This window comes from Sceloporus undulatus, chromosome 1 (assembly GCF_019175285.1).
Source record: "Sceloporus undulatus isolate JIND9_A2432 ecotype Alabama chromosome 1, SceUnd_v1.1, whole genome shotgun sequence".
Classification (NCBI taxonomy): Eukaryota; Metazoa; Chordata; class Lepidosauria; order Squamata; family Phrynosomatidae; genus Sceloporus; species Sceloporus undulatus.
In genome coordinates this window covers 150,901,014-150,914,475 of record NC_056522.1, presented here as the reverse complement: position 1 = coordinate 150,914,475, position 13,462 = coordinate 150,901,014, and the positions used below count along the sequence as shown (strand labels likewise).

Genomic DNA, 13,462 nt, shown 5'->3' with positions numbered 1-13,462 from the left:
CAGTGCAGGCTTCTGCCACACTGCAGAATTAACGCTGTTTGACACTGCTATAACTGTCATGGCTCCATCCTATGGAATCCTGGGATCTCTGGTTTGTTGTGGCACCAGCTCTCTCTCTGACTGCGAAGTCTAAATGTCCCAGAATTCCATATCCCAGAATTCATAGAATCATAAAATCGTAGAGTTGGAAGAAACCACAAGGGCCATCCAGTCCAACCCCCTGCCATGCAGGAAATTTCAATCAAAACATCCCGACAGATGACATCCAGTCTCTGCTTAATGACCTTCAAAGAAGGAGACTCCACCACACTCCATAGCATTGAGCCATACAGTAACTCTGCAGTGTGGCTAAGCTGTCACACCGATTTACTGGAGCTAAGATATAGCATTAACGTTAAAGTTGAATTGCACATTGAACCAACTTTCCAAAATTATGCCCCCACCGAGGTATTTGCATATAGCTAAGGGGAACATTTGGTTCTTTTGTCACTTGTTTAATTTTTCAGTCTGCAAGAAGTGAGATAAATATCTTTATTTGAACCAATTCCGATGACTCTTGTATAATCGGAACATACATTTCTCATACTCATATGGAGGGGTGATTCATAACACTACCAAGCTTATGGTTGCTATGTCCTTTTAACATGTTTTAGCAAACTAGTCACCCAGAAAGGGCAGACATTATCACCTCTCAAGTAAATCTGTGAAATGCGAATTTTGATGAGAATACCCATCTTTTTCCCCCCTGTGACACCCATGTCTTAAAGACTGTATGACACGAGAAATATCATATTTCAGATTTTCAATTACATTATATCCTGCTAGGAAGAATCTGCACTTCTTGAATGTGTGTGTGCCATGCAAAGGTTATATATACACATTTCAGGTGGGCATTTTGTTTTTTCATGAGTATGGGTCTTCTAAGCGCTATGTATTTGTGGTGGTATGCTTATTTTTGTGGCAATTTTGAATGAAAATGTGTCTGAATTTTTTAACTGAGGGGGATCAGAGGCAGTGGTGGGTTTGTGGGGAATTGGAGGGCTACAGAACAGAGATGCTCTGGACATGAGGCCAGTGGCACTGCATGCATCCTCCAGACAGCACTTTCACCACCCCTGTCTTAGACTGCTAACACACTACAGAATTAATGCAGTTTAATTAATTAATTAATGCAGTTTAATTAATTAATTAATGCTTTAACTGTCATGGCTCCATCCAATGGAATCCTGGGAGATGTAGTATGTTGTTGCACTAGAGATCATTGACACAGAATGCTACATATCTCACAAGATCACAAGTCCCAAAATTCCATAGCATGGAGCTGTGGCAGTTAAAGCAGAGCCCTGGTGGTGCAGTGGTTAAATGCCTGCACTGCAGCCACTCACTCACAAACCATACACTTGCGAGTTCAATACTAGCCAAGGGCTCAGGCTTGATTCAGGCCTGCATCCATTTGAGGTCTCGAAAATGAGTACCCAGATTGTTGGTGGCAATTAGCTTACTGTTGTAAACCGCTTAGAGACTGCTTACGTGGTATGAAGCGGTATATCAATGAAGCAGCTATTGCTACTATTAAAGCAGTCTGAAACATGATATCACATTGAAGTACAGTATATTGCATCAATTCTACAGTGCAGATGCAGCCTTAAAGAGACCCGCCAACATAGAACATAGCACCTAATCAATTACTTTACCTGAAAGAATACAGCCCTCAGTATTAAAGAAGGAGGGTTCCCACCTATTAAAGGGGAGAAGAGGAATTTCTTTTGTTAAAAGAGGTTAAAAGCCACATTTGTTCCGGGGGGGGGGGTGTCATTGCAATCTGTGTGCCATAGCTGGGTGTGGCATCAGTGGCCAAAGCCAAAGGTTGACAGAGACAAAGCTGAAGACAGATTGGTGCTACTGCTCTCTCTCTCTCCCTCCGCTTTCCCTTTCTCTTCCTCAAATTCCTCTCTCTCTTGACTCACTGCACACTGTCCTTGAATTGCTGCTTGCCTTTTAAACTTCTCTCCCCCATTATGTTAAATATAGCATGGAGGGGGAATCCTCAGCCCTGTCTTATGCAATTACCAATCTCAGGCACAGTTTAGTGTAGGTAGGTGCAGCTAACTGCACATGATTGACTATGGAATTCAGTTCCAAACAAACATGTAAGTAAAGAATAAGGCTATTAGTGCTGGGCTCACTTGGGTTGCTTTCAGAGGACTGAGCCTAACAAAGAGTGGGAACCGTGTGACCCTCCAGATGTTGCTCAATTACAACTCACAGCAGCCCTTGACAGAATAGCAAATGAGGAGGAATTCTGGGAATTGAAGTCCAATAACAATTCTCATCCCTGTTCCAGAGCTACATTTGAAAAAAACACTGTGCAGCTATTCCATCCCCCTCCCGCCTCCTTAACAGCTTTTTTTTTTTTTTTTTGTGGTAAGAAAAACAGATGGAGAAAGCAGCACGAAAACACAGAAGGGTTACAAAATGAAAGGCGATATTGTGTATTCACAACATTGGCAGGGGGACTGCACAAGGACTGCACAAGGAAAGCTTCATCCCGAATGATGTCAATTATGAGTGTGTTGTTCCATCATTACCAAAGGGTTTGTTGTAGTTGTGAGGGAAGTGCGTTGCACACATGCCATCATTGTTTTGATTTTATTCTTTTCCCCTCTCTCTTTTTTTCCTGCCATTTTCCTTTCTTTCCTCTGTAAGTTACTCAGGCATAGATTTCAGCCTCTTTCTCTATAAGAAACTTCAACAACTGTGTAGTCATTTCTTGGTTATGTAGCAAATCTGAAACACGATATCACATTGTAGTATATTTAATAGGAATATTTCACCCTAAATTTTGCTTCTGGGTGTTTAGATCAGTTCTTACTCATGTAAAAAGACAGGAGTACTCATACTCATATGAATTGTTGCTTGAATTGTGTTGTACATCTACAAATAAAGGCCAGACCAGAAGAGATGTGGCATATAACGTGGGAATTATGATAAAATATGAACAAAGCAGACAGCTCTTGGTATTATTTATTTGTTGGATTTATACCAAAATGGGATTCACACATGATTATGGCAATGGCAAAACCCCTCTGAAGGAACTTGCCAAGAAAACCCCATGATAGGTTTGCCTTAGGGTTGCCATAAGTCAGAAACTACTTGAAGGCACACAGCAACCATAGCAAATGATTATGAAAGCATAATTGAAATGCAGGGTGAAATGATCTGTTTGTTTCATGGGGGAAATAGATCCCTGTAAAAAGCCAAGAAAATACCTGAGGAGCTACATTTTTGCAAATTTTTGTAAAATAATGCAATGGAAGGGGAGTATGAGGTTTGGCCTCTCCTTGGTTCTCTGGCCAGGACTGATGTATTGGCTGAACTCCTCTTTTATAGGACTTGAGTGTTGGATTAGAGGTACATCTACACTGTAGAAATGATGCAGTTTGACACCACTTTAAAGTGTTATGACACCATCCTTCAGAATCCTGGGATTTGTAGTTTGGTGAGGCTCCAGCATGTATTGGCGGAGGAGGTGAAAGACTATATTGAACTAATCCCAGGATTCCCTTGGATGAGGCTGGAGTACTTAAAGTGGTGTCAAACTACAGTACATTGTTTCTGCTGTGTATATGCAAGGCTCTGGGGGACCAGCATTCAAATTCTAACTAATCTCTGGAAACCTACAGGGTGGCCTTAGCCATGTCTCACTCTCTCAGCCTCAGAGGAAGGAAAGTGCAAACCTCCTCTAATTAAATCTTGCCAAAAAAATTAAGTTGCTATAAGTTGGATCTGACTTGAAGGTAGATGATGATGAGGACAACAATAAAAGTACTGTGTTGTCATTGTTGTTAACTGCTTTCAAATTGACCCTGACTCATGGTGACCCTGTAGATGAGACATCTCCAAGACCCTTTATCCTACATTGATCTGCTCAGATCCTGCAGGCTGTCCTATGATCTCCCTAATCGAGTCTAACCATCTGGCATGTGGTCTTCATCTCTTTCTACTACCTTCTATCTTTCCCAGCATTATTGCCTTTTCTACTGAGTCATGCATTCTCATGACATGGCCAAAGTATCATAATCTCAGTTTAATCATCTTGGCTTTCAGGGAGGTTTCAGCCTTGATCTGTTCTGGGATCCATTTATTTGTCATGGTATCTTTAGCTCTCTTCCTCAGCACCACATCTCAAATGAATTGAGTTGCTTTTTATTGGCTTTCTTCACTGCCCAGTTCTCATATCTTTACATAGTGATGGGGAATACAGTGGCTTGGGCAGTCCTCACTTTAGTGTTCAGAGGCACTTTACGGACCGCCCAAAAGGGCGGTCTGCAAAGCACCTTCATTTGCTGCGTGGAGGAGCCTCAGCGGCCAAACTGCGTGGCTCCTCCGCGCAGCAAAAATAAGTTGCAAATTGCAGCTTCTTCTTGAGGCACGCTAATGACGCAGCAAGGCGCCAATGGCACACATGCAGCATCATTAGCACTGCGCAACGTGCGTACACTAGGCGTCCATGACCTCAAGATGACGGCGCCTGTGTAGAACGAGCGCTGCCATTTTGTATGCGCTGAGTGCGTACTAGGGTTAGGGGCGTCTGGAAAGGACGCCCCTTTCTTACCCTAGTACGTGCTTGGCACGTACTTTCGGCATGTCTGTAATGCGCCAGTTACATATTTACATTTTTAGGATCTTGTCTAGTTCTTTCAAAGCTGCTCATCCGATTTCTGGCTTTCTTCTAATTTCTTGACTGCAGTCTCCATTCTGGTCAATATTTGATCCAAGGTAGGGGGAAACTCTCCACAAGGTCCTCCCTTTTGAGCATGATGAAGAAGCATGAATTTATATTTATACTGGGTTTTTCTTAAGCTTTGATTTTGTGATGCTCACAATTCTGAGCATGATTAACAAGCAGGAATTGAAAAACCGAGCCATGTTAGTCTGTTGAATCAGTATGTAGAGAGATCATATAGCACCTTTGAGACTGAAAGAAAGAGGTTGGCAGCATGAGCTTTCCTAGACTTAGGTCTACTTTCTCAGATGCATTTAGCAGGAATTTACATTTCTAGTAGTGTTTTTTTTTTAGCTTTTATTTGGTCACGTCTTATATTTTCCTTGAATGTCCTCCATTTTGCGTAAATTTATAGTTTCCCCCCACCCCAGCTCTTCTTTGGTTGTCATACCATTTTTCTTGAAGATCCTCCATTTGCTGGTGCTTTCTCCTTCCTTTGAGGTTAGGACACATGTGGTCACACAGCCCATCCCTGCCAAAGAGAGAACCAGGAAGAGGCTGGCTCAGAAGTGTATGACATATCCTCCTTTTCCAAGACATGCCTTACATTTCAACCTTCTGTTCAGGACATCCCAAAATGCCCCTCTTCTTGAGCAGGACTAAGAAACAGGAAGTGGTATTTCTAGGAGTGGTTTTTGTTTGTTTTTATTTTGGTCATGTCCTTCATTTGTCTTGAAGGTCCTCCCTTTTGCAGTGCCTCTCTTTCCTTTGAGGTTAGGACACATCTGGTTACCTTGCCCATCCATACCAAGGAAGCTGTCTGAATCCCTGGTTCAAGAACTTTGGCTAAAACTTGGAATTGGGAAGCAGTTCATCAACAATAACCAATAGGAAAGGTAGAATTCAAAGACAGCCATGTTAGTCTGTAGAATCAGTATGTAGAGAGATCTTGTAGCACCTTTGAGACTAAGGGGTTCAACAGACTGCCCTTTTTAGTGCTGGATTGGGGCTGTGGCAACTACATGTCATGCCCCAATCTTGCCTTTGTGTGGCACAACAAGGAGCCACAAAAAGTGGCTCCTTTTTGCATCCCAGAAAGGGTGCCATAGCTGTCAGTGCACAGCTTTTCTGTGCTCCTTTGGCACTGCATCATGTTAATTCAGTGCCAGAGGAGCACCGTGACGCCATGTGCTGTGTGGTGTGCGGTGTTACGCCAACCTGGGGGTGGAGTTGGGTGTGTTTCCTGTAGATGTCATGCCCCAACTCCACCTCCAGGCTGGCCTTATTGGCCAGTCTGTACAGCCCCTAACTGAAAGAAAGAACTTGGTACCAATTATTATATTATTAACATTTCTTTATAGAGTGCTATAAAGTTTGTACAGCATTTTACATAGTAGTAGGGGTCAAATAAAATAAGAAAAAAGAGTAAAAACTTGCCAATCTAAAGCAACAACACTATGATTAAAACATCTCTAAAATAATACTAACTAGCATGAGCTTTTATAGACTTCAGTCTACTTCCTCAGATGCATTTGGTGGAGTGGAAACCAAGGACACACAGATATGTGCCATTGGTATGTGAGAATGTCAATTCAAATTCAAAATCCTACTACAAGAGCTCTCTCTACATACAAAAGGAAAGGGTCTCATCATTGAACCTTGCACATCTTTCCCAGTGGTTTTGATTAATCCTTCCCCAAGTCACCTTAAACATAAGAAAGGTCAGAGATGAGGGGAAAGGATTGATGGGTGTCATATATATATATATATATATATATTGTGGGGGGGAGGGAAACAGATAAAGGTGTGACAGATATTGGCACATACTAACAAAAATCCATCAGTGATACTTTTATTGGCCAATCAAAATGCACAACATACTTGTTGCACGCTTTCGAAGCTCCATGGCCTTCTTCATCTGGCAAGCTGTTACAAACCAAACAGGAGAAGAAGAAAAAACAATTGGAGATGTTAAGTCAGATGCCTACATGTTGTTTCAGCCCTTAGTAAAGATGTTATGATGGGGTGGATATCTTTTGCAGGCTCTTCCTCCTTCTGATCATGAGGCAATAGGGAGATTTTCAAAGTCCAGGAAATGTAAAGTCCATTTGCCTCTCAACAGGGACCCCTCTTTTGCAATCCAATATGTCTCTATTCCAGTGAGGCCACCGGCTTCTTTGTAGGCAGAGAGCAATGGATTCCTCAAGAAGCCTCCATTTTTTGCATCAGAAACATTTTGCTGATGGAGAGGTGAAACATGCAAATTCAGTCCAAACTGAAGAAGAAATATTTACAATTTAAAACATAACAATTTCCATTTTAGAAATACTGATTAACAATTAATAATAATAATAAATTTATTTATACCCCGCCTCTCCAAGGAGACCGAGACGGCTTACAACAATATTAAAAAACACTTTTAAAATACAATAAAATACAATGTCCCATAAACCCACCCACCCAAACCAACCACAACAGTAAACAATAACAATAAAACAATAGTTAAGACTATTAAAACGGACAAGACAATGGAATCTTCTTCACCTTATACACTTAAAATTGTTTTAAGTTGGATGGAGGTGCCAGTCCACAGGCTACTACTCTGTCTGGCTCCCCTGTTGCAGCTACAATGCAGTATCTCACAATACAGGAAACATGCAGGGGGCAGCTGTGTTGGCCATTTCACAAAGGCCATCAGTGGTATCTTTATTGGCCAACGGAAATGCACAATATACTTGTTGCAAGCCATGTGGGTGGCAGGGTGGGGTGCCCCCTTGGCGAGGGAGGAGGAAGAGGAAGAGGGAGGAAGAGGCAGAGAAGGGGCAGGGCCTCTCCACAGCGCCTCCCTTCAAGGCGCAAGAGACAGAAAGAGAGAGAAGAAGAAGGGAAAGCAGCAGCAGCAGCAGCAGCAGCAGAGGCGGCGGTGCCTCCTTGTTCCTCCTCCTCTCTTTCTCCTCCTTCTCCTGCCTCTGGGCCGAGCTGGGCCGGGTGCTCTTGGCCAGAGGAAGGCCGGCAGGGCATGGCTGAGCCCCCCGTCCTCTGCTGGGGGGCTCTGGACCGGAGGCGAAAGGAGCAGGTGAGGCAGAGGAGGAGGAGGGAAGGCGGGAAAGGTTGGCGCTTTGGAGAGGGAAGGAGGGAGGAAGAGAGGGAAGAAGGGCCTGCTGAAAGAAGGGAGGAAAAGGCCAGGGTAAGCGGGAGAGGTTTTTTCCCCCTGCCTTTGGGGAAGAGATCTGGCCCCCTTTGGGGATGGAGGTCCCCTCCAAAATTGCCCCCCAAGGCTTGGTTTGTGGGGACCCCTTGGCACCAACTCTGGTGCGCCTTTACGCACAAGGAAGAAGAAGGAAAGAAGGAGAAGGCGCGCCAGGGGACCATCCCCTCTGCACTGCAGAAGTAGCCCAGGTTGACACCCACTTTGACTGTCATGGGCCCATCCCAGGGAAGCCTGGGAATGGTAGTTTGTGTTGACAGAGGAGGCTGTGAGTGTCTCACAAAACTTTGGCCTTGGGCGTGCCTTCCATTCGTTTGTAACCTATGGGCATCCTGAGATTTTTCAGGGCAAGGTATTGCCATTGCCTTTTCCCCTGAGGCTGAGAGAGTGGGACTTGGACAAGCTCACCCCCCAGTGGGTTTCATGGGGTAGAGTCTCCTTCCTTGGAGGTCTTTAAGCAGAGGCTGGATGGCCATCTGTCGGAGATGCTTTGACTGAGAGTTCCTGCATGGCAGAATGGGGTTGGAATGGATGGCCCTTGTGGTCTCTTCCAATTGTATGATTCTTTGGTGGGTTCAAACCCTGGTTTGCAGAGCCATAGTATTAGAAACAGAAAGATCTAGGGGAATAAATAAATAAATAAATAAAATAGTGTCTTCACAAATTCCTTTTGGCTATTTAGTTATTCTTTGCTGCCCATGCATCTCTGCACAGTGTATTGCATTGTTTATACAGTACACTGTACTGTATATTTGGACATTAGTGAATTTATTGTTATTGTGTCATTTGAATATATTTTAAATGTTAAATTTATTTTCATGTTTTACTTTGTGAACATTTATTCCCCCCCCCAGACCTTTCTGTTTGTATACTGTTTTGGTTTTTGGTTTGGGTTATTACCTTTTTGCAGAGTCATAGCCCAACACTCAAACCACTCTGCCACGCTGGCTCTCTTTGTCACAGAACTATAGTTCCTCATATTTCACAGCCTTGAGCCATGGCAGTTGAAGTAGGTCAGCCTGATTTCTGCAGTGCGGAGGCAGCCAAAGCCACAAAGCAGGGATCCCTTTCAGAGGCCAACCAAAACACACAAAAGACATGATGCAAGCTTTCCAAGCGCTACTGGCTTCTTCATCAGGCAGATGTGTTAAAAATCGTGTCCTGTCATTTCTGACTTACGGCAATCTTGAGGTAAACCCTTCATGGGATTTTCTTGACAAGGTTTCTACAGAGCAGGGTGACCAGAGGTCCTCCTTTTTCCAGGACATGCCCTCCATTTCAGCTTTCTTCCAGGAGGAATTCCAAAATGTCCTCCATTTTGAGCCAGACTAAGGAGTATGAATTGATATTTATGTTACTGGTAAGTGTTTTTAACTTTTCTTTTGCATTTCCTACATTTTTCTTCAGTGTCCTACATTTTTGGTGCCTTGCCCTCCTTTGCTGCTAGGACATCTGGTCACCCTGGTTCAAGGGAGGCTTGCAGCTGTCTTTCCCTGAGGCTGAGGGAGTGTGACTTGCCCAAGGTAACCCAGAGGGTTTTGTGGCTGTTTCCAGAGTCATAGTCCAACACTCAGACCACTACATCACTCCTGACTCCTGTTAAAAATCATACAGGAGAGGCATTTTTTATTTCCTGGAGAATCCACATGGCCAGGAGGAGGAGGAGGAAGCTGCCTGCATGAATGTCCCTCCAATACCACCTGAACTGAAAACAGCCACATCTAGACAAAATGCAGGCTTGGGACTAACCTCATCATAATAATATTACACCCCCCCCCCACCCAAGTATGATTTTTAACATCTTTGCCTGATGTAGAAGCCAGTGGAGCTCTGAATGCTTGCAACATGCATTTTGTGCATTTTAGTTTGCCAGTGAAAGGATCTCTGCTTTATGAATTTGGGATGTTATTGTGCTTGGCTATATGGCCAACTGAATATGTTTCCACTAGAATGTGGTTTATTTTCTTCTCCTCCCCCCACCCAAAAAAGCCTTCCCATACACTCTCAAATAAATGTGCACCGGATGGTGGGCTGGAGTGTGATGCTGGTAGAAAAGACACCTGTTACTGGTTTGGCCTGGCCTGGCCTCCTTCGGCATGCATGGTGACCTCACTTTCAACTGGGGTTTGGATGGAAGGCTTGCTAAACGGATTAAAGGGGATGCAGAGCTTCCTGTGGTGGGCCTCTCTGGTCTAATCTGCACTGCAGAAATAATGCAGTTTGACACTGCTTTAATTGCCATGGCTATGGATTTCTCATGTTTGTATTTTTGTTAGCTTTCTCTTTTGTAGAGCACTGGTACCACAGTGAAATACAAATTCCAGGATCCCATAGTGTTGTGCTATGGCAGTTAAAGTGGTGTCAATCTGCATTATTCCTGCAGTGCAGATTAGACCTTTGTTCAACCGATCAACCCCACCCCCCTCAAAGTCAGGTTGTAATGAGGAATTGGAGAGAGTGGATTATGTGTGTTGTGAGGCCTTGCGGAGGCAATTGCCAACCTTTTCATGTTTTCCTTCATCACCCCCAAGCCTGTTAAGGGGAAACTGGCATCCTTATGTTTTAGATCCAGTTTGGATTCTTGTTTTCTTCTATTACATTGTAGTGCCTTCCGGCTGTTGTCTTAATTCACTTTTTTAAAAATATTATCCGTCCCTTGACGAATTAGGGAGGTGAAACTCAGGTCATATCAAGTCAGATAGGGTTTTTGCTTGGTATTTGCGTCCACAGACTGTATTTTACCCTGCTGTTCCTTGCTTGGTCATATGGGGCTGGCAGGGTTTATATGGGATTCAGGTGCCTTCAAGGCCTGGCAAAAACAACAACTTAAAACAAATTAGAAACCCTACATTGTAGAGTAGTTTTCAAATAATTGTGTAGGTTAAACAGAGCTGCTTCCAAATGTGAGGGATTTCTTGCAGAAATGGTTTGCAAGTAATGGTCATATTGTTATTGCTCTCTCCCTGTGTACATGCTTTCAAGCCACCTGTCAATTTATGGTAACCCCATGAATTTCATAAGGTTTTCCTAGGCAAGGAATACTCAGTGGTGGTTTGGCCAGTTTCTTCCTCTGAAATAGAGCCTTTAGCACCTGATATTCATATGCAGTCTCCCATCTATGTACTAACCGGGATTTAGAGGGATCTGATACCTTTAGCGTATTTAGGCTCTGCCAAATCACCATAATTTCCTGGATTACCCCCTTCCCCTGAGTGACAATTTCATGGTGTTTATTCATGCAATCGGTCCTTGGTATTGCTTGAGGTTTGATTCCAGGACCACCTGTGGATACCAAAATCTGTGGGTGCTCAAGTCCCATGATAAACAATGGCATAAAGCCGCTTTGATCAAAAATTGGAATAGCGGGATATAAATAAACTATTTATTATTATTATTATTTCCCTTATACAGAATGGCAATGCCAAAATTTGCTTATTGGATTTTTTTTTCTTTGGTGGGTGGGAATATTTTCAAGTTGTGGATAATTAAATCCATGGATGCAAAATCAATGGATATGGAGGGCTGACTGTACTCAAAACAAAGTAAGGGTCACTCAGATATTCAGGAAGGATAGGTGATGCTGACCTTACAGGCCTCTACTCACTCATTTGGATTTCTTACTCAAATTCTGATGCTATCTGTACCATGCCTCTCACCCCACCCTCAAAATAAAAATCAGAGGTGAAATCCCTCTTGGGAGTTCTATATTCAAGATTAAATTCTCACATAATTAGAAGTATTTCAGAAGTAGGGGATGAATGTTAATAAACAGGGGGAAGTTCTGAACCAAATTGTCCCTTGTTTTTTGTTGTGATGACTTCAGATACTTTTGCAGGCCTGCTACTTGGAAAGCAGGCTTTTCAGCCTTAACCTCTCTGCTTTAGCTTCCTCGCCTCCCCTCCAGAGTTGGGTTTGGGTAGATAGGGAGGAAATTGTATGTAATTTGGATTGAAGAATATAAGTGAAGAGAAAGGTTTAAATACTATGTCACCCAAGAGTGGTCCCTACGTGAGATAAATTCATTGGCCCTGCTTTTATTATTTTGTTTAAAAACAAAAATACGAGAATATCCAGGAATGATTCTCACACTTAAATAATACGTGGTTTCCCCTACTTCATAGGACAAGTTAAAACAAACAAGCAAATTTCCCCATGTATATTAGATTCAGTTTTAAGTGCCCATGTTTTTACATTTTGCTTTTTTATCCATTCTCATTTTACCCTCATTTTGGGAAAATGGAGATTAAATTATATCTGGTTTTCTTGGAGCCTTTCCAGTCAAGGAGTGTGTGGTGGGCTAGATAATGGTTTCTTTTATATCCAGGTGGTTTTACCTTCAGTTACCTAGTAACTGGTTGAGGCTGAAACTAGTATATGTTTGGCAGTGCTATGACAAACCTTCAGAACCATCTCAAAATATGGTATTTACATGGATGTGGGACTTTAAGGAGGGCTTAAATACCGTAAGGCACCAGATCTCATCTGATCTTGGAGGTTAATCAGGATCAGCCCTGGTTAGTACATGGGAGACTGCTGAGGAATACCAGATGCTGTGGGCTAGATTTCAGAGGAAGGAACTGGCAAAACCACCTCTGAGTATTCCTTGCCTATGAAAACTCATGAGGTTGTCATAAATCAACAGGCGACATGAAGGCACATGTACACACAGCTCTTTAAGGATGCTAGATTTTCCATTCCTTGTGCTCCTTTTATTTAACAGATTGCTACTAATTATGGTATTATCCTAAAACATAAAAGCATGTTTCTTTAAATCTGCTATGGATTTTATAAGGTTTGTTTGTTCATTTTTGTGGGGCAGCAGTTTGAAAGAAGCAGGAGCTGGCAGAATTTGTTGTGCTTCCATATAACTCAACATTCTTCCCTTTGCCATGAAGGATACAATCTTCTTAGTTTTCAAAACTAGGTTTGGATTCAGCAGTTAAGACTTTGAAGAAATTTCCAAATACAGAAAGAGATTTTGGGAGGGGGGAGGGGGCCATCATGAGTTGGTAACGTGGCTGTGATCAGTGGTTGTTACTTATTTGGGTCACGGCAATGCCTTGTGGTGCCAACAAGGGTTCTTGTGTTCCAGGATCTTCATTAATACATTAGCAAAGAGATGGAAAAATCCATTTCCCAGACAGCTTGCTGTCTTGTGCCAGGCTATAAGGGGAGGGGGCCAAGGCGAACAGAAAATGACAGAGCAAAAATTGTGGATGAGGAAAGCAAGCAAATGCTGTAAAGTTGGGAGTGCTGTGTTTTTAAAGGGAACCAGTGCTACCTTTGATATTAGGATGATCTCAGTTCTTAGAGCCATAATGAACAGGCACACCCAAACTCTCACTAGATATGTATATTCTTATTTTTCTCCACATTGTTACTGATATATAGATGATGAGTGGAGGAGGAAAGCATAATGCAGCTATGCTTTGTTATCCCTGAATACCAGGTGCTGTATGCTGTATTTCAGAGGAAGGAAGCCAAACCACCTCTGAATACTCCATGACTAAGAAAAGCCTTGAAATTCA

At 42.8% G+C, this 13,462-nt stretch overlaps 1 protein-coding gene across 4 annotated transcripts in view; it reads left to right on the top strand.

Annotated features, from left to right (window-relative positions):
* Positions 1-7,611: 7,611 nt before the first annotated feature.
* Positions 7,612-13,462, top strand: part of CYRIA (CYFIP related Rac1 interactor A) — a 91,661-nt gene continuing 85,810 nt past the window's right edge. For 3 of the 4 annotated variants that reach the window (XM_042464329.1, XM_042464323.1, XM_042464316.1), the window contains exon 1: positions 7,676-7,802. The gene's annotated coding sequence lies outside the window, so the exon portion shown is untranslated. Of the gene's footprint in view, positions 7,803-13,462 lie in introns of all 4 variants that reach the window. The other variant, XM_042464309.1, reaches the window with a different exon arrangement.